The 22,008-nt window shown below is 42.0% G+C and overlaps 1 long non-coding RNA gene across 1 annotated transcript in view; it reads right to left on the bottom strand.

The window, feature by feature from the left end:
• Positions 1 to 12,230: 12,230 nt before the first annotated feature.
• The window catches only part of LOC111960429 (uncharacterized), a 17,896-nt gene continuing 8,118 nt past the window's right edge, over positions 12,231 to 22,008 (bottom strand). Inside the window, exon 3 of the long non-coding RNA XR_002876841.2 lies at positions 12,231 to 18,775. This is a non-coding gene — a long non-coding RNA (uncharacterized lncRNA). The remainder of the gene's footprint in view (positions 18,776 to 22,008) is intronic.

Genomic DNA, 22,008 nt, shown 5'->3' with positions numbered 1-22,008 from the left:
CTAAAATGGATTAAATAAAAGAAATTGCTCATCAAAATATACATACTGTAATACCCCAGAAAGTCAAAGTGAAAACAGGCTTTTAGAAATGTTTGACAGATGCCTTATTTACATAAGTATTCAGACACTTTGCTATAAGTCTCGAAATTGAGCTCAGGTGCATCCTGTTACCATTGATCATCCTTGAGATGTTTCTACAACTTGATTGAAGTCCACCTGTGGTCAATTTAATTGATTGGACATGATTTAGAAAGGCACACACACACCTGTCTGTATAACGTCCCACAGTTGACAGTGCATGTCAGAGCAAAACCAAGCCATGAAGTCGAAGGAATTGTCCGTAGACCTCCGAGACAAGATTGTGTCGAGGCACAGATCTGGAGAAAGGTACCCAAAAATATCTGTAGCATTGAAGGTCCCTAAGAACACAGTGGCCTCCATCATTCTTGAGTAGAAGAAGTTTGGAACCACCAAGACTCTTTCTAGAGCTGACCACCTGGCCAAACTGAGCAATCTGCGGAGAATGGCCTTTGTCAGGGAGGTGACCAAGAACCCAATGGTCACCCTGGAGCTCCAGAGTTCCTCTGTGGAGATGGGAGAACCTTCCAGAAGGACAACCATCTCTGCAGCACTCCACCAATCAGGCCTTTATGGTATAATGACCATACGGAAGCCACTCCTCAGTTAAAGGCATATGCCCGCTTGGAGTTTGCCAAAAGGCAACTTAAGACTCTCAGACCATGAGAAACAAGATTCTTTGGTCTGATGAAACCAAGATTGAACTCTTTGGCCTGAATGCCACGCGTCACATCTGGAGGAAACCTGGCACCATCCCTACGGTGGAGCATGATGGTGGCAGCATCATGCTGTGGGGATGTTTTTCAGCAGCAGGGATTGGGAGACTAGTCAGGATCGAGGGAAAGATGAACGGAGAAAAGTACAGAGAGATCCTTAATGAAAACCTGCTCCAGAGCACTCAGGACCTCAGACTGGGGTGAAGGTTCACCTTCCAACAGGACAACGACCCTAAGCACACAGCCAAGACAACACAGGAGTGGCTTCAGGACAAGTATCTGAATGTCCTTGAGTGGCCCAGCCAGAGACCGGACTTGAACCCGATCGAACATCTCTGGAGAGACGTGAAAATAGCTGTGCAGCTACGCTCCTGTGTTGAAGAATGGGGGAAACTCCCCAAATACAGGTGTGCCAAGCTTGTAGCGTCATACCCAAGAAGACTCGATTCTGTAATTTCTGCCAAAGGTGCTTCAACAAAGTACTGAGTGAAGGGTCTGAATACTTATGTAAATGTCATGTTTCAGTTGTTCTTTTTAATAAATTAGTAAACATTTCTACAAACCTGTTTTCGCTTTGTCATTATGGGGTATTGTGTGTAGATTGATGAGGGGAAAAACACCATTTAATACATTTTAGAATAAGGCTGTATCATAACAAAATGTGGAAAAGGTGAATGGGTCTGAATACTTTCCGACTGCACTGTAGATTAGAGGGTAGCAACAAGAAGAAAAGCACACACAGTCTGTAATTTTCAGAGGCATCCATTGTCAATCAATTAGCTAGATCAATGGAAGTCCCAACAAAGTCAAAGATATAAACAAAAGTGATTACAGTATAACTGTTAATGCCCTTCGACATTCTTACTGAAACATTACTGTCTCCTTTTTCAGAGACCACACCATCACCTGAAGTACAACTAATATTCAGAAAACTGTTCATTTCTGGTTTACGCTTGAGGCAGAAAACAGTAAAGATGGCACACAACAAGGTGTCATCTCTGTCCAATGCCCGCAGTTGTGAAATTTATGATGGAAGTGAAATCAGGGATTCCATTTCACTTCTGGATGTTTTGTACTCAAATGCATTTGAAGAAGAGGACATAGACTCAGCAGTAGCTAAGAAGACCGAGGAGCCCCAACTCAAAAGCAACACCTTTTATCAAAAGAGATGGTTATGATGAGGGTGACCTGCCTTCTACCATCAAGCTTCTGCATCAGCCAGGCAGTGGGGGAATCCCTCTGGTCAAGCAGGTGCTCTGGGACATGAGGAAAACACTCAGATGTGCTGTTCTAACAGGCCCTACCTCAGACATCACAGCTATGACCAAGCAGGTGATTCAGCTTTTCGCTGCAGGCAGAAAAAGGCCACCCGAACACTGTGCTCCTACTGCTGGTTTCATGACTTTAACATGAGAGAACATTTTAGTGGAGATTATGTTCAAAAAATGTGTACCATTTCAGGAGATGTCAGGAAAAATAGAAGACCAAAAAATTCCTAACTTCTTGCTTTCTTATTACTGGTGAATGCCTACGTCCCTGGCTCCCACCTCCTGCAGTCTCAATGTCTGCTGCAGTCAGCATTGCTCACCCACTGATTGCATAGCAGTGTGTTGAGTTATTGGCTATGGCAGGTGTGATACTGCAAGGACCTTCCTGACAAAACTTATGGAGAAGAGGTGCAGCAATATTTGTTGTCCGTCATCAAAGATACGCTAAGAGGGAAATCACTGTGGATGATCGTCAGAATGCAGAATGTAAACTAGTTTTTGGAGGAGACATGTTAACCAAAAGGGAAACGGGAGAAGAGAGGAAAGACACGTTTTCCAGGTTGATTCAAGTTATTGAAGCCAAAGGATCCAAATGAAATTGTGTATCTGTTTTACGATTAGCGTCAGAGAAGTTAATGCAAAACCCGTTTTTCCCCCCTTTTTTTTACATTGAGATAGAGGGATTATGTTGAAGCGGAGAAAAAATAGAAAAAAATCGAGTTAATTTGTTGCTGATACACTGGGGCAAGTATACAAGAACCATTTGAAAAGCTGGGTCCAAGTACTTTCCATCTCTGCACAAGACATTTCGGAACTGGCAGAAACGGCCTTTGAGGTTTTCAAAGACGATCAAAGGGCTGCTGAAAATGAGCAGGAAGTAGATATGCAAGATGGTATGACCAAAGTCTCACATCTTTAACTGTTATATACAGGTTGACAACATTGTTTTTGACTCATTTGTCTCTCTTGACAAAACTGGCAAAAGGTCCTTGACTCCTTTTTCATCAATCAGACAAACAGTCACTCAGCCTCAGGGAAGAGGTAGAGGAGGTTTTTTACCATTAACTGACTTACTCAAAGACAGAAACAGAAAAAGGTAACCCACATTACTTTGAGTGGTGTCAAGAACTGCTACTGCAAATACATGGGGACATGCACACCTATACACTCAGAGTCTGCAATAGATGTACCCCTCCAGAAGCTCAAAGAGGAAATGCCCATTACTTTCCCTGGGCTTCTTTCCTGTCTTGATAAGGACGATGATGAATCTCACTTGCGCCAAATAACAAAATGGTTGGGGGAAAAAAGAAAGATGAGAACAAAGTTTACCAAAACTTAATCCTCGCAAAAACAAGAGACGTCCAAACCCACCAATCTACACAAGGAAAACCGTGACGCTGGGAGGATTTGTGACTCATCTCATGGAGATCGTTGTTATCATTACAGATCATTGTTAGCACTTTATTTTACATTGCTTTGTGTAGCAGGAAATTAAAACACCACTGGTATACCCTGAGCACTGTATTAAGACAGAGCTTTGAGTGGTTGATTTTCTGATTGATGTGTTTCAGAATAGATTGAACAGGTGGCCGCTTCATCTGCCCCTTCTGCGGTGCCGTTGATTTGGGTCGACTACTGGAATTAGATCCATTGCCCTGGGTGGTGGTCCGAACAGAGGATCCACTTCAGGAAAGTCGTAATTGTTACGTACGCCTCTTGGAGGGAACGCAACACCCTGCTACATCTCAACTCACCGTGGAGTGAAAAAAGCATGTGATCGTAGGTGAGGGGAAGGAAGACAGAGGCATAGAAAAACACCATTTACAGGGAATTAATTCATCCTAAACACAGTAATGTGGGGAAAAGGGGCTGGATGGAACCAAAACAAAGTAAGTAAAAGTTAAGGAATCCACTCTCCTACTTTACCTGCCTTCCCACTTCTAAACTTAACCTTTAGCACCACCTGGATCGCTAACCAAAATACAGGGGGTGGTACGCCCAGGTCTTACCTAGTGTGCAGAGACAGATTAAATACTACAGGTTATGAAACAGAATAATTGACCAATACTTTAAGTGAAAATGTTCAATAACCACAAACACGAAGTCCTATTGTCATACACATACCTCTGAAGGAGCAGCTACATAACAATATATTTTTTTAACATTCCCTGACTGCCACAACAACCAACACAGGACATAAAAAGAAACTCTCCCCACTGATGAAGGAACACTGTCTTTTATCAAGCTGGAGAAGGAGTTGGTAATTGAAGACACAGCTGTATCCCCTGACAAGAGGGAGGGGTCCGAGCTCCAATCAGCGATGGGGCCGACCAATCAGCTGCTTTAGGAATCCAGGAAGCCATTTCCTGAAATACACACACATCCACAACAACACAGAAACTGGGGAACATAACAGTAATGTTGACGTTGCTCTTATATCCAATAGTTCTTCCCGGCTGGATGTAATAAGACTTAAGATATCCTGGGGTAACAATGTAAGAAAAAATACATTAAAAAAATTAAATACTGCATCGTTTCCTAAGAACTCGAAGCAAGGCAAGCATCTATGTCGGTGCCATCTTACTTACTTTTGACATAGGATATGAACACGTAAGCTATCTGGGGAGTGAAAGGAAAAGGTAAAGGGGGATACCTAGTCAGTTGTACAACTGAATGTATTCAACTGAAATGTGTCTTCAGCATTTAACTTAACCCCTCTGAATCAGGGCGGTGGTGGGGGCTGCCTTAACCCAGGGAACGGGGGGGGGGGGGGAGGTGACAGTTGAGGCAGTAGAGGCATAATCCTGATTTTACTTACAGGAAAATAAAACAAAAGCATGTGATTTATCAGAAATTGTGTAATATAATTATTGTCAACCTAAAATATTGTCATATAATCATAAATAAAGTTTATACAGGTTTTATACAAATTTTCTGTATAAATAACCTTTAAAATATATGTAAGCAGACCATAAATGTCTAAAATATTTTTTTTGCAAAGCTGAGTGCTATTATATGATACAGTATCAGTACTTGTTGCATTTCCAACTTGTTTAATGTAGATGATTTCAGCCTGTGTGTGTGTTTGGTCTGACCTCATGTAACCAAATGACAAGTTCATAATACATGGGGGGACTTTGTGGAACGTTACCAAATACACACTCACACATACACACACACACACACACGCAGAGAGAGAAAATACACACACCTGTGTTATGGACCATTAGTAGCCAAAAACACCACCTGGCTGATGCTAGCCTCGGACTGCATACCAAAGTGGCACCCTACTCCCTATTTAGTGCACTACCTCATTTCCTGAAATTCCACACAAACTGCCATGGGGCAGAGATAACCATTTGCAGTTTTATAGCTAAGCTCATGCTACTGTACACATTTTGTAATGAGGCTGAGAGAATTTCCCTTTTTAAAGCTAATCCCCTGCTATTCTACATCTTTTGTAATGAGGCTGAGAGAATTGTCCCTTTTTAAAGCAAATCCCCTGCTATTCTACACGCTTTTCCATATTTAGTGCACTACCTTTGCCCAGGGACCACAAGGCCCACAAGGCCCACAAGGCCCTGGTCAAAGTAGTGCACTATACAAAATAGGGTGCCATTTGGGACTCATATTGGGGGTAAACAGGTGTAGGAACACATTTAGCATGCTGAGGAGGAGATACCTGAGACTTGGCCACGTTTCAGTCTGACTACATTGCAGACAATACCAGATCTCAGATCTCACAACGCCTGGATAGATGCCTGACTGCGCCATTGGTTGATGCAGTCAGTGCAACATCTGCAATGTAGTCGGCCTGGAACGCGCCCACAAAGACTTGACATCCTCAGGAGAGACAAAGGGGAGAGACACAGACAGAGAGGAGGAGCATCCCCCTGCATCCAGGTATGGTTATATTTTTTGCTGTAATTATTGATAGTAGGCATTTTGCTGCACCTTTTTTACCTGCTGTAAACTGTGTATGTGACTAATACATTTGATTTAAAGTTGCCTTACAGTGTAGATAGGAGAATTTTAGAAAATACATTTTTACAGAGTTTATGATCTAGTTTGAGTTTCCCACTTGGGCTAGATAGAATTCTAAAATGATCTTTGAGTCACTTTAGATAAGAGTCTCTTCAGTGTAACTGTAAAAGACGGATGAGTCATCATAATCATCATCATACCTCACTTTTTTGTAGAACCAAGGAGTTGAGTTGGAAAGCCCTACTTTTCTGTGGTGAGCATTATTATACATCTCTTTATTATCAACGATATGACAGGGTGGCAAGTACCCTAGTGGTTAAGAGCGTCGGTGGTTTGAATCCCAGAGCCAACTAGTTGAAAAATCTGTCATTGGTCCCTGCATGTCGCTCTGGATAAGAGCGTCTGCTAAATGACAGAAGGGTAAATGAGGATTTGCATGTGAATATTGGATCACAATGTACAATTCAGTAAATCGTCTGAATCACAAATAGTAATTATCAACAGACTTTGAATTGATCTGGTTATCACCATGTTGAACATGTAGTACGACTTACATTACTAATGCAACTTCAACTAAAATATCACTAATATAAATGAAAGTACAACATTTTATTTGCAGGGCCTTTTTCTTTCTCTTCAGTCAGGTAAGAATATACAGTGGGGAGAACAAGTATTTGATACACTGCCGATTTTGCAGGTTTTCCTACTTACAAAGCATGAAGAGGTCTGTAAATTTTATCATAGGTACACTTCAACTGTGAGAGATGGAATCTAAAACAAAAATCCTGAAAATCACATTGTATGATTTTTAAGTAATTAATTTGCATTTTATTGCATGACATAAGTATTGATACATCAGAAAAGCAGAACTTAATAMTTGGTACAGAAACCTTTGTTTGCAATTACAGAGATCATACGTTTCCTGTAGTTCTTGACCAGGTTTGCACACACTGCAGCAGGGATTTTGGCCCACTCCTCCATACAGACCTTCTCCAGATCATTCAGGTTTCGGGGTTGTCGCTGGGCAATATGGACTTTCAGCTCCCTCCAAAGATTTTCTATTGGGTTCAGGTCTGGAGACTGGCTAGGCCACTCCAGGACCTTGAGATGCTTCTTACGGAGCCACTCCTTAGTTGCCCTGGCTGTGTGTTTCGGGTCGTTGTCATGCTGGAAGACCCAGCCACGACCCATCTTCAATGCTCTTACTCAGGGAAGGAGGTTGTTGGCCAAGATCTCGCGATACATGGCCCCATCCATCCTCCCCTCAATACGGTGCAGTCYTCCTGTCCCCTTTGCAGAAAAGCATCCCCAAAGAATTATGTTTCCACCTCCATGCTTCACGGTTGGGAGGGTGTTCTTGGGGTTGTACTCAACCTTCTTCTTCCTCCAAACACGGCGAGTGGAGTTTAGACCAAAAAGCTCTATTTTTGTCTCATCAGACCACATGACCTTCTCCCATTCCTCCTCTGGATCATCCAGATGGTCATTGGCAAACTTCAGACGGGTCTGGACATGCGCTGGCTTGAGCAGGGGGACCTTGCGTGCGCTGCAGGATTTTAATCCATGACGGCGTAGTGTGTTAGTAGTGGTTTTCTTTGAGACTGTGGTCCCTGCTCTCTTCAGGTCATTGACCAGGACCTGCCGTGTAGTTCTGGGCTGATCCCTCACCTTCCTCATGATCATTGATGCCCCACGAGGTGAGATCTTGCATGGAGCCCCAGACCGAGGGTGATTGACCGTCATCTTGAACTTCTTCCATTTTCTAATAATTGCGCCAACAGTTGTTGCCTTCTCACCAAGCTGCTTGTCTATTGTCCTGTAGCCCATCCCAGCCTTGTGCAGGTCTACAATTTTATCCCTGATGTCCTTACACAGCTCTCTGGTCTTGGCCATTGTGGAGAGGTTGGAGTCTGTTTGATTGAGTGTGTGGACAGGTGTCTTTAATACAGGTAACGAGTTCTAACAGGTGCAGTTAATACAGGTAATGAGTGGAGAACAGGAGGGCTTCTTAAAGAAAAACGAACAGGTCTGTGAGAGCCGGAATTCTTACTGGTTGGTAGGTTTTCAAATACTTATGTCATGCAATAAAATGCAAATTAATTACTTAAAAATCATACAATGTGATTTTCTGGATTTTTGTTTTAGATTCCGTCTCTCACAGTTGAAGTGTACCTATGATTAAAAATTACAGACCTCTACATACTTTGTAAGTAGGAAAACCTGCAAAATCGGCAGTGTATCAAATACTTGTTCTCCCCACTGTATATATATATATATATATTAATTAATTAATCAATAAATGTCTATCCATATACTCTCTGCAGAACTAACGTAAACTCACCCCATTCTGTACAAATGTGCGCAACCGCGACATTCAAACGAGGCTGCAAAGAAAACTAATGGGACTGTAGCGACTGTGTTGACTTCAAAATCTGGGGTGTGAACTACGTTTCTATTCAAGTGTTGATCGTCATGGTAATGGCTCTATAGTATTGGAGAAAAGTAGAAAAAACTGACCCTCCGTTACATCGTGCCGTGTCATGCCGTAACGTACAGCACGCATAAAGCAACTATTTCTGTCTTACAATCTCTCTCCACCTGGTGTAGCACTTCTCTCATCGTTTCAAAACAAGAAATGGACAGTGACGGGGGTAAGGGGGGATACCTAGTCATTTTTGCCTCATCACTGCAAGCATTCATGACTCTCAAAACCACTGTTTACTTCTGAAGATCACTTTAGCACCGCCCTAAAAACCAGATTCAAATTCGACACAAACCTTCAAATAGGTATGTAATGACACATTATATAAAGTCTTTATAGTGTTGTATTTACATTTTAGAGGCGATAAGGTGATAAGTTGGACAGATCGAGTGGAAAAAAAGCCGTTTCCCCACACAACATCTCTCCTTTTCACTATCACGCATTAGTTTCGCTTCCCCACCCGCCATTTTTAAAAAGACCCGACGGAGCTCATTGCCTTCTTGAATCATGCAGAAACGGGCAGCGTGGATGGTCTCTGCATGGATTTTGTTGGAAAGGGGAGAAATTGTGCTTTACAATGATATTGACATTACAGTTGATCTGGAAGTATTACCTTTTTTGGGTGCTAAAATAAAGGTAAATTGTACGGACCAAGGCGATGTACAAAAGTGAGTGAGTTTACATTACAGCGTGTGACTCAGTCTCCTTCTACAGTGACAACAACACAAGTCAGCCAAGGTAAACCAAATAACAAAGACCACCTTTAATGGTCAAAAAGAGTCATCAGTTATCTGTCCATCCTGTGGGTAAATATGACTATTTAATTTTGATGTTGAATTGTGTCATTTAAATATATTTTTCGTACCACAGGGTGATGCACAACTACCTCATGTATGTCTTGTCAGTATCACTTCATCAATGATCCTAAGACCAGGACTGAAGCACAGAGCTACTGCAGAGAGAAGTACCCTGACCTCGCCACAATAGACAACATGGAGGATATGAACAGACTGATCAACACTGTAGACTGGATATGCTGGACCAGTCTGGATAGAGGAGACACCATAGTGTGGCAGTGGTCTCTGGCAGACAGAGATTCCTATGGACAGGGAGAGGCTGGGTTCAGGAGATGGGGCTATGGAGAACCAAACTATCTTGATTTGAATGACGATTGTGTGGTTATACGAGAGAATGGAACATGGAATAATGTCCCTTGCAGTGTCACACGATCTTTCGTCTGCTATGAAGGTGAGATCTCTCACTGACTCACTTTCTCTCTATCTTTCACACTAACTCACTTTATGTCTCTCTTTCTTTTCCTCTCTCATTTTCTTAAAATGACAGACTTTCCTCTAAAAACAGTTAGCTATTCTCTAAACACGACTCCTGGGCCTGTATTCATAAATAGTTATCTAGGATCAGTTGTGCCATTTAGATCATAAGTAATACATTTACATGGACAGGGTGAACCAGATCCTAGATCAGCACTCCTACTCTGAGAGGCTTTTTGAAAACAGGCCATGATAAGCATCTGTTTGTTGTTCTCATCTATGCGGGGTACCCCAGGACTCAACTCTGGGTCCTCTACAGTTGCATTAATTACATTTAATGATAATGTTTTACAGGAAAGGCAGATGGCACCGGTCGTTATGTCCTAATAAGAACTCATGCCTTGACATGGAGAAACGCTCAGAGCCACTGCAGGGACAGATACAAGGACCTGGCAAGTGTGAGGAATGAAGAACTGAACCAGGGCATACAGAAAAAATTGAAATGGAATGATCTATTGTGTCATTTTAAATAACCTTTTGTTTGCCATGGTGGTGAGTAACAACACACCAATCTGTTGTTATTACTACAACTGCAGTAGACCAAAGAGTTGAGCCATCATGCCAACTCCTTCACTCATGGTCATGCCAAACATGTTTGGCTTGACAGTGACATCAATGAAGTTGGCAAGAGCACAAACAGATCTGGGACCAGGTTAACCAATATGACCTCTTTATTACAACTGTGGACCCAGAGTTGAGCCCTGGGGAACCCCTCATAGATGAGAACAATAACAGTCCGGATGCTTATCATAAGTTAGTCTGCTGAGCTCCACTGACTGTTTTATCTTGTCTGGTGATGAGAGAAACAGTGTTTTATATTATGTGATGATGAGAGGAACAGTGTTATATCTTGTGTGATGATGAGAGGAACAGTGTTTTATCTTGTGTGGGGATGAGAGGAACAGTGTTTTATCTTGTCTGGTGATGAGAGGAACAGTGTTTTATCTTGTCTGGTGATGAGAGGAACAGTGTTTTATCTTCTGTGATGATGAGAGGAACAATGTTTTATCTTGTGTGATGAGAGGAACAGTGTTTTATCTTGTGTGGTGATGAGAGGAACAATGTTTTATCTTGTGTGATGAGAGGAACAGTGTTTTATCTTGTGTGGTGATGAGAGGAACAGTGTTTTATCTTCTTTGATGAGGAGAGGAACAGTGTTATATATCTTGTGTGGTGACGAGAGGAACAGTGTTTTGTCAACCTGATCTGATGTCTTGTAGCCCCCAGGAGAAAGAAAGCTGTGGTGAGGATGGAGATCCACTGTGGTGCTGATATGACAGATCATACCGTCTATCAACAGGTCTTAGAACAGGTAATGGATTAAGAGAGAGAGAAAGTGTGTGTGTGTGCGTGCATGCGAGCGAAAGAGGGGCAGGGAGAGAGCGAGAGAGGGCTGGAGAGAGACCAAATCCATATCAAACAGGGGTTGTCTGATTTCCAACTCCACCGGAGGAGTCTGGATGGGCGAAAGCCTGCACCACGCTCAAGGACCAGGTGTTATTGACCACTGCTGTACACTATGCTCCATCTCTGAATGTTGTTCCTGTGATTCAGCTGTAGGGGGCAGTGTGTTCATGTTTTATTGTCTGTCTTGCTTCATTACCAGGTGACTGTGGAGCAGGAGGAGAGTGAGACTCCCTGGAGGCCTGGACCAAAGCTCTGGACTGGGAATGTGACCCTGGACCAGGACTATAGAATGTTACATTTACATATTAAAGACAAAATGTGACGCAGTAGGTTTTTATTACTTTTATCTGAATAACAGCATTCAATGTCCCAAAATTGCACTGTCCATGCTATCATAGAAGCCATTGTTACAAGGATGCAAAGATATGCCCTCTCTCTATTGTACTGTTGTTATAGGTCCTGAACAAGGACACTGAATAGCAGATGTACTTGTTTGTAATCCTCCTTGGAAGGCCAATGACTAGTCGCTTTGTATCAAAAACAGTTATCCTATTTACACTTCGGGAAACTGTGATGTTGTTCGTCTTTCTTTATTATTCATTTTTATATTGTAATCACATTCTAGACTCTCTTATCCAGAGTGACTACAGTCAGTTGAACGCACTAAGGTACTGTAGGTAAGACAACCACAAATCAAAGTCATTGCAAGTAAAAACGTTCTCTAATAAAGCAGCTATCTGCAAAGCCCAGTGAAAATACAAGTGCTAGGCCGGGATTCAATCTATCTTCAGGTTATCAGCAATGCAGATTTTAATAAACTCAATGTTCTCACGGTCACTGAGGTCTCATTCACGGTAACCACTGCATATGTTGACTCAATCAGAAATTGCCTTCCGAAGATGCATTGTCGACAACCTGCAGTCAAATTTATTTCTGGCCTTAGAGCAACAACAAACTCAAACAGTGAGGTTTTATTTTATTTATTAAATATTTACAGTTTTTTAAAAGTATTTTACACAGTTATCATCCATTCACAATTGGCCAATTCTCTTCCTTTTCCCTCCGGAACTCAGCCTACAAATGATTCTTCAACGGGAGTGAGAAGTTTTTATTACTTCATATCAGCGGAGGCTGGTGGGAGGAGCTATAGGAGGACCGGCTCATTGAAATGACTAGAATGGAATTTATGGAACACATATGAGAGAGAATAAAATAGACGGCACAGGCCAAAATTTTGATTTATGACCCTATGTCCGGATGACACGTACATGCCCAAATATGGGCATCCGGCCAGGACATCCTGTTCCTGTTGTCATGTGTTAGAGGGTGTGTTATTTTTATATCTATATTGCATCTATTCCTTTGAAGTTGTCATGATGATTGATGTGTAGGGACCTGGTTGAACTGGGGGCAATGTCTTTGAACATTTCAAAGAGGGTGACCCCACACCCACCCTATTTTATTGCCCTTAGGGTTGTTGTCTATGAAGTAGGAATGTCCGGGGGGGTTGTATTTGCGGCAGACACATTATAAATACAGCCCAGAACAAGACATGCGGCCCCAGAACACTAAACAAGATTTTAAAAATAAAACCCTGAACATTAAACAGGAAATTATGTCTCCTAGGCCAATTCTCGGGGTGCTATGCATCTCTTGTCATAAACACAATGGCAAAACATAGAGGAAGTTCTGTGTGAAGCTCCAGAATGTTTTAAAGGAGTTTTGGGTACGAGTGAGGGACATATGTCTTACATATTCCAACCGGAGGATTCTACGGTAAAGATATTCACAGACAGTGGCCCCAAACCCCTTTATCATGCAAAACCCGGGAGTTTTTCTCCTGCGCTGCGGATGAGAGAATGGCTTAAGATAAGGCTAGCGCTCTGTCAAATTGAACAGGCTCTGAGTGGTTCAACCCTGCCAGGATATGCAATGGAAGAACTGGTCTGCCGCCGCAGTGATCTGAAGTCCCTAAGAATCGCTTCAATGGCGTATAGCCCCGACTCCAAAGTGACAATTTTAGCATGTGAACAATTTGATAGTACAAATGCGACGAAGTCTGTCAGTTCATATGTATTTTCCAAAGCCTGCAAGGATGTAAACTTTTTTATGCCAGTGTTAAGCTTTAAATGGCTTGATTATCCCATATTCATAACACTGATGAATAAGCTGGACAGTTTTTTCCAAAATCGTAAATAATTACGGAGCTGGCCGCGTCTATCCTTAAGACATACCCAGGATCTACAGGTCCGACGTTTGATCTATCCCTGGAGTGAAAACTTACGAAACCATGCTGGAGCATGCAAGAGAGCCTGTCTTGACGACGGGGAATTGGAGACAGATGCCGGTCAGGGCTAAACGGGCCCATTATCTGTAATAAATTAATAGTACATTTTAAAAATTAATTATAAGATGTTTTAAACTGTATGTACTAAAGATTTAGAATGAATGGGGATTAATACTATATCTCAACCCTTAACGAACGGGAAGCGGGCTTTTCTCTCTAGCCCCGGTCTGCCGCTGAGAAATGCATTGTCTTATTTTATACAAATACAGTCTTTCCTACAACGTTATGTTATAAACATTAAAGGTTATTAAAAGTTTAGTACTGTCTGGTAATGATGTGTAAAATTTTGGGGATTAATTATAAGATGTTTTAAAAAGGTCTGTACGAAATATTATGTATTAAATAAAATGGTTTTAAAGAGGTATCTCACTGTTTAAAGAAAGGAATATCACTCGCCTCTCTCTCTCCCAATCGGTCCCTGAGAGAAATAATTTCGGAAAAGACGTGTGCGCGCGTGTGTGTGCGGGCGTGTGCGTGCGAGTGTAGGTGTGTGTGTTTCAACAACAAAAGGGGAGGGGTGTGTGTTCAACAATGCCCTGGCATCTGCACTCAAGGCTGTACCTCTCTCTTTCGGTCAAGATATCTGGCTACCCCCAATCCAAAAAAAAAAGTGTGTGGGTTGTATGGGGGCTGTGTTTGTGCGACTCTTCAAATGGGCACTTCCGATTAATTTACCACACAAGCCTTTCCAATACGTATTTATCTCACCTCCAAGGATGAGGGGGTGAGGGGGATAAAAAGTCAAACAACCCAGGCAGAATATATCTTGTCTAGACCGATCCCTGGGGTTAAAACATACGTTATTTCTAATCCGCGCATATACAAACGGCCCCCCACACAGGTCTATACATTTATAATCGGACACCCCCCACGCAGCTATCCATGAGCGGGTAGCAAATCAAAAGGAAATCCCGGCAGACAGAATATGTCTAGATAACCACTGGTGGTTTTGGGGTCAATCTAAACATTCCGATATTATATGGCCGACCGAAAAAACGTCACCACCGCTCTGTAAGACCATTACGGACTATCTCTCACTAGAGACACGACTGCGGAGCGAGGCTAGTGAAACAGATCCTATCCACTCTGTACGAAAGGCATTTGCGCAACTCCAAACACCAAGCCAACAGCCCAGAACAGCTAAAAGACCATCCGTGAATCCGTCCTAATGGAGCTTTCTGAAGGTCAGTTAGTGAAAATAATATATTAGATTTGGATGCGGGGAATTGTTTGAATATTATTGATATTATTGTAATATTAAACCGGCGTGATATGGTTTTTTAAACGGGGGGCAATGATTTTTTAACAAATTTGTCAAATGCACGTACAGTGGGGCAAAAAAGTATTTAGTCAGCCACCAATTGTGCAAGTTCTCCCACTTAAAAAGATGAGAGGCCTGTAATTTTCATCATAGGTACACTTCAACTATGACAGACAAAATGAGCAAAAAAATCCAGAAAATCACATTGTTGGATTTTTAATTAATTAATTTGCAAATTATGGTGGAAAATAAGTATTTGGTCAACAACAAAAGTTTCTCAATACTTTGTTATATACCCTTTGTTGGCAATGACAGAGGTCAAACGTTTTCTGTAAGTCTTCACAAGGTTTTCACACACTGTTGCTGTTATTTTGATAAATATATGTTAATATTATCTAACGTTTGTAGGGTCTCCAACCTTTACGCAGTTGCTCAGAGGGATAAATGATCTGGAACAGCCTTCGTTAGAAGGGGGTTCAGAGGAGCAAAACCCATGCAGCCAGTCCCCATCCCATTATTGTAGACGTAAGTCCAATAATCACATACACAAGAATATTTATACATTAAAAACAAAAAGTGTGCACCCTATATTAAAAGCTATTTTTGTGTTTACAGCTGACAAACCGCCAAGAAGGATAACGGCCTCCTTATGGACCATGAACGACTTCGGAGGATCAGATGACACAGATGCTATTCTCCCGTTCTGTACGAACGTTTTTTCAAACACACCGAGAACAGAGGATTTAAACGTCCGGTCAACTCCCCCGGGAGCCTCCACCCGCGCGTTCCATATTCCAGACCCAAACAAGCAACGCACAACTCGGGCGCAAGTACATTGCTCAGAATCAGACCCTCCCGAAAAGTGCAACAGGGCAGGGAACTTACGGCTTCATGAGACGGCGCTCCATGGACACGGTATGAAGCCATTATATATATATTATTAGTTATACATATTTGTATTATTTATACATTTTTAGGCTTGAATATGTTAAAACAAGGACAAATAATGTTTTTTCAGGCTCCAACGAGACAGGCCCGGCAGAATCGGGAATGCTTGGTGACAAAAGTGAAGAACCAACGGTTTCCGCAATTCCTCAGAACAGCCCTCGTCAAAAAAGCCGAGGTATTTTAATTATGTATTGTTAATATATAGTATTATACCTGAAATGTATTTGACATTTTTTATCTAACATATTTTTATGTTTAATAACCTATTTTGTATATATTATTTTCTATCAGACCCCTCCCCGGCGTATAACGGCACAGAAGACCTCACACATCTAGAGCACGCGGAGGATTCCGGCTCACCGGACATTCCCAATGAAATAACCAAACTGGAGGATTTCACCGTTTTAAATGACATTTCAGAGGCAGATGACCGGCTATTATGGGATGCGGCCAACCTTCTTAATTCAGACAATTCTTTGGTGGAAACAACCGGACCTGAAATTGAACAAGCTAGGCTTTTCACAGCCTTTTCCAGGGCTGTGAAATCCCGAAAGGTTTTGCTACACAAACGAATGGGGGCTTTACTCGAGTGACAATACCGCCAGGATCTATCCTTCTGGCATAGAACAATTCCACATTTGTTAAACATCAATCCGATTAAAAAACGCAAATTTAGGCGCTAAAAACACACATCATTAATTATCCAAATGGCTGAGCCAACAGACATAATTGAGACAGTTGAAACCCTCTTATCACAGATACCGCCCGAACTCCAAGCTATAATTAAACATATGAACAGGGGTAACAGACATAATACCGATAGAGGAAAGCATATTATCACAGGTTCCATCCGAATTATTAATCGTATGAAAGATTCAGGGACGACCGATGAAAACCTGTTATCACAGATTCCCGAAGCCCTCATATACCTAATTAATCAGATGAATGAGAGCCTAAAATCTTCTGCACCGCACACCCCGCAAAACCAGCCATTAACGCCCAGGTCAGAAGAGTCTGAAACGCAATACGATGTTTTTGAGGAATTGGAAAATTGTCTAATAAATCAGGACGGAGATGGTATTGATAGAAATGTCCGGGTTGTGTACCGAAATAAATTCAACAATACAGAGATTCAACAGTTTTTCAATTTCACATGGGTGAATCAGAATCTTGACTATGCTGTGTTTTATGTGATGATACTGGATACTCTGAACGAACTGTTAGACAGGGCTAGAGATTATGGCAAACCTCGTGATGTCTTACAGTTGGAAATTTGTGGAGATAGCCTGCATAACACGGTATCTCTTATTTTACCCATTGGCGAAGCAGATCTTGAACAATTTATCGCCCTGCTAGAACGACTTGTTCAGTCAAATTTATCCGTCATAGCCGATAGGACCCTCGAGCTTGTAGTGCAAATAATACGTCAACCCCAGGGTGGCGGGGGTCAGAGAAGGAAACTTGATAGCCTAATACAATCAGAAATCATAAGCAATAAAAGGGCCTACCTCATAAACGTTCACAATCCTGGTAATKAGCTATGCTTTGCAATAGGTCTAAAACATTTACTCAACCCTGGATGTACGGATCTAGCGGCGTTACACAAGGCTAGAGAGCTCCAAATTGCCGTGGGTCTCGGTATACAGGATGTGGTGGCTTTCTCGGACATAGTCAAATTTGAAAACTTTCTGAATATCAAGATTGTGGTTTTGTACCACAGTAGAGCTAATGCAGCTCTCTTGAAATTCCAAAACAACCCCCAACCTCATCCTCAGATTCTGTACTTTTATGTACAAAACGAACATTACTATGCCATTACTAACATCACAGCGTTTTTAGGCGCATCATATGTCTGTCCATCGTGCCATACCGGCTACACCCGAATGGGGGGGGCACTCGTGCCGTTATAACTGTTCAGTGTGTCTGGATAAAAATTGTCCGATGCAGCCCTTAAACTTGACACCCTGTGAGGATTGCCACCTGCACATGTTGTTCGGCCTACTGTTACATAATCTCTCATCCTCCCCTATTGGAGGTCCCGTTCCATGGTCCTTCTCCAATGCGTTAAGAAGGCAAGGTGACAGAACGAGAGGAATCGAGGATAGGTGAATTGAGTTCTACGCCTGTCGGTTGCTGCTCTCGCTTCCTGTCCATGCAAACAAACCAACACAGGACACAGTCAGTGATGGGTCTCAGACACGGCAGGTAGAGGACAACATAACTAAACCACTCCGTCCCAGCAGGTCTGAAGGTTTGTATTATATGGTAGAGGAACTCAGGAACATAGAGTATCATAAAAGTAAACATGGCCACTGCTAATACCTTCAAACTCTGACATTTAGCTGTGAGGTTCCGTGTTGGCACGGGTTTGAGGGCTCCCACACATGCTGCAGCAGCTGTGCCCAAAGCAAACAATCCAAAGAAAGTATTCAAAATATATAAAAACAAATAATTAACATCATACAAATGCACATAGATTGCAAATAAAATGTATAACAAGCACACAGAAAAAAACAAAATGAAGAAACATTTAACCCTTCGATGACTCAGAATCCAGATCTTCTCCAGAGCAACCCACAGGTGCAAAAACAGGCCGCAGAATCTTGACACCGAAAACAGTATGTATACTGTAGTGCACCACCAACTAACATGCCAACAGGGAACCCCGGTTAGCACAGTTTCCACAATGAAAGGGGAAGCGATCAGCTGCAGAGTGTCAGTGATAAGGAGGGACACGAGAAACAATGTGACATGTTTTCTTTCCCAGCGTTTACAGCAGAGAGACAGGATGATAATCCAACCAAGGGCAGGGAGGCAAATACCAAGCAGAAGAAGCACTGACACTGTAATATCCTCAGGGAGGTAATTGTCATCGTCAGGATCCGGAAGATAATCGTACATGTCGTTTTCCATGGTGGAGTTTGGTCACTGTTGTTTCTTTAACTCCAGTCTCCTAGGTGACAAAAAAGGGGAAAGAGGATAGTTAAATATTCAGGGCTTGAGAAACCTTTTAATTGATGCCATATAAGTAGGCTGTGTTATTTTTCTAAATTTAAAATCATTTTAAATTGTAAATGTAAAGCTACTATTTTGAGAATGCATTTAGATATGTTTTAAAAATGCTATATATGGCAACATCATTTGTTTTAAATATACTGCATAATGTGAAATTGAAAAGTAATTGATTTGTCACTTGGTTTTACATTTTACCCAAATCTTCGATCATTTGTGAGTTTTATTTTCAATTCCAGAAAAAGTATTTTGCTAAAATTACACTGTACTACAGGTGGAGGTCTAAATTAAAATGCTTATTACCAAGTAGCCTAACCATAAAAATGTGTGATCAATCATAAACAGTGAATGGGAGTAATGTATTTGTAGGATTAAAATAACAATTGTTCCATTTGTGAGCATTAGTCAGTCTTTTAGAAGAATGTTGGAGAAAATGTATCTTTGCCTTTTGGCGGATCCATTTGTGGTTTCAGGGTGAGTGGGAAAGGAGTTGGGTGCAGTTGAATCAGTGAAGGTAATCTGTAGTGGAATTGTGATATTTTGTTTGTGTTTCTTCTGATCAGGCGCTCTGTGTCACGTAACTTGGGTCAAGATCTGTTTCTTGCTTTGCTCTTAGGAACAGGGCACTACTGAAAGGAGTGATTCCTGGGGTAGCGTTAAGTGTGGCGGTGGAGCAATTGAAGTTGAAAATTCTTGGTTTTTGTGACGCCCGCCGTTTGGCGCGACGCAGACCCGGTGGTGAAACAGAGGAGTCACTGTCAGTCCTTTTGAGTTTTGAGTCAGATTCTCTACCCGACAAAGTCATGTTAGGATATATCAGTTGTCCTGTTAGAGCTTTTGTAGAGGAAGATGGGTCAAGGGTGAGGGATCCTAAGAGGATCTCAGTGAGTAGTAGATTTGTGCCCGCACAGAGGAATAGGCCAACGAGGGATTTATGCTTCAGTAAGGTTGGCTTCTTCGCAGTCATAGCAATGGTTATCAAATGTACCGCAGAAATGCAACGTAAATCACAGAAAATAGATGTGGTGGCAGCTGTAGAGAAGTATTTGATCATACGAGATTTGACTTCAGTAGAGTTACAGGGTGTGTTGAGGTTTGGTCTGCGTACTCCCAGGTCGTTGGCATAGTGCAGGAGCAGATAGGGTCAAAGTAGTGGAATGGGGTCGTGGGTTTTTAACTAGGTGGTAGCTGCAGAGAAGTACCTGGGTGTACTAGCGGTATATAGGCATGGGTTGGTTGGTGCTTCAATGTTTATTTTCTCCCCCTTTTGTATTGTTGGATTCGGGGTTAAACTTGGAACATTGTTATACTCAGAAGTATAGAAACATTAGTTACAAAAGAGACATGAGGGGTGCCATGATGAAGCTTGGGAGGGGGTGCAGGGAACACGATCGCATGTGGCAGTACTAATAAGGGGAGAAACAGTTGAAGGCTCATATCACTTAGCTCCCTGCTTAGAAAGAATGATGCAATGTTTAGCAATAAGGAGGAGACTCCACCCAAAGTAGGGTATGAATACTACCACGGGGGAAGTCATGTTTGTCTGAATTACAGCTGTATCGACCCTTTGGGAAGAATTAAACTTGGTTAAGCTTTTCTAGTGTGTCCGATGAGTTATTTATTCTGAAAAGTAGAACCTAAACAGTATCACAAATGTAACATGATTGAACACACTACCACACAGTAGGTGGCAGCATGCACAAACAAAATGTGCGCCATGAAGAAGAAGAAATCAACAAATAGCGGGAAACAACGCAAATCGCATATGACGCATTCTCAGAATGGAAAATAATGTTTTATGGCATGTGAATTTTCGAAAATCAAGTATGGTTTAAATGTCAGGATGTTATACGCAATTCATTTGAAGAGGTGGGCTGCGAGTGGTAGGCCCTAGTTCTCTTCAAGTAGCCAAAACAACAAAACTAGGTTACTTAATTGGAAATATGCGAAATAGCGAAGCTTCTGCGCTGGTATATATTTTTGTTCTCCTTAAAATGTTCACGAGTATTGCTTGAAAACATAAGTATCTTTAATTTTTTCCTCCAAAAGTGGATTTCTGTTTTCTCATTGAAAAGGTGTTTGTTCTATTGGCCTTCGTCAGAGTTTAAAACTAAACCATCTTTTGATTTGTGAATCTGTCGACACCGGGGACTATGGATGTACAGTGGGGCAAAAAAGTATTTAGTCAGCCACCAATTGTGCAAGTTCTCCCACTTAAAAAGATGAGAGAGGCCTGTAATTTTCATCATAGGTACACTTCAACTATGACAGATAAAATGAAGGGGGAAAAATCCTGAAAATTACATTGTAGGATTTTTTATAAATTTATTTGCAAATTATGGTGGAAAATAAGTATTTGGTCACCTACAAACAAGCAAGATTTCTGGCTCTCACAGACCTGTAACTTCTTCTTTAAGAGGCTCCTCTGTCCTCCACTCGTTACCTGTATTAATGGCACCTGTTTGAACTTGTTATCAGTATAAAACACACCTGTCCACAATCTCAAACAGTCACACTCCAAACTCCACTATGGCCAAGACCAAAGAGCTGTCAAAGGGGGGACTAGTGAATGACCTGCAGAGAGCTGGGACAAAGTAACAAAGCCTACCATCATAACACACTACGCGCCCAGGGAGTCAAATCCTGTAGTGTCAGACGTGTCCCCCTGCTTAAGCCAGTACATGTCCAGGCCCGTCTGTAGTTTGCTAGAGAGCATTTGGCATGATCCAGAAGAAGATTGGGAGAATGTCATATGGTCAGATGAAACCAATATATACTTTTTGGTAAAAACTCAACTCGTCGTGTTTGGGAGGACAAAGAATGCTGAGTTGCATCCAAAGAACACCATACCTACTGTGAAGCATGGGGGTAGAAACATCATGCTTTGGGGCTGTTTTTCTGCAAAGGGACCAGGACGATTGATCCGTGTAAAGGAAAGAATGAATGGGGCCTGTATCGTGAGATTTTGAGTGAAAACCTCCTTCCATCAGCAAGGGCATTGAAGATGAAACGTGGCCTGGGTCTTTCAGCATGACAATGATCCCAAACACACCGCCCGGGCAACGAAGGGTGGCTTCGTAAGAAGCATTTAAGGTCCTGGAGTGGCCTAGCCAGTCTCCAGATCTCAACCCCATAGAAAGTCTTTGGAGGGAGTTGAAAGTCCGTGTTGCAAAT

This window comes from Salvelinus sp. IW2-2015, linkage group LG37, assembly GCF_002910315.2.
Source record: "Salvelinus sp. IW2-2015 linkage group LG37, ASM291031v2, whole genome shotgun sequence".
Classification (NCBI taxonomy): Eukaryota; Metazoa; Chordata; class Actinopteri; order Salmoniformes; family Salmonidae; genus Salvelinus; species Salvelinus sp. IW2-2015.
This window is presented reverse-complemented; position numbering and strand designations above follow the sequence as displayed.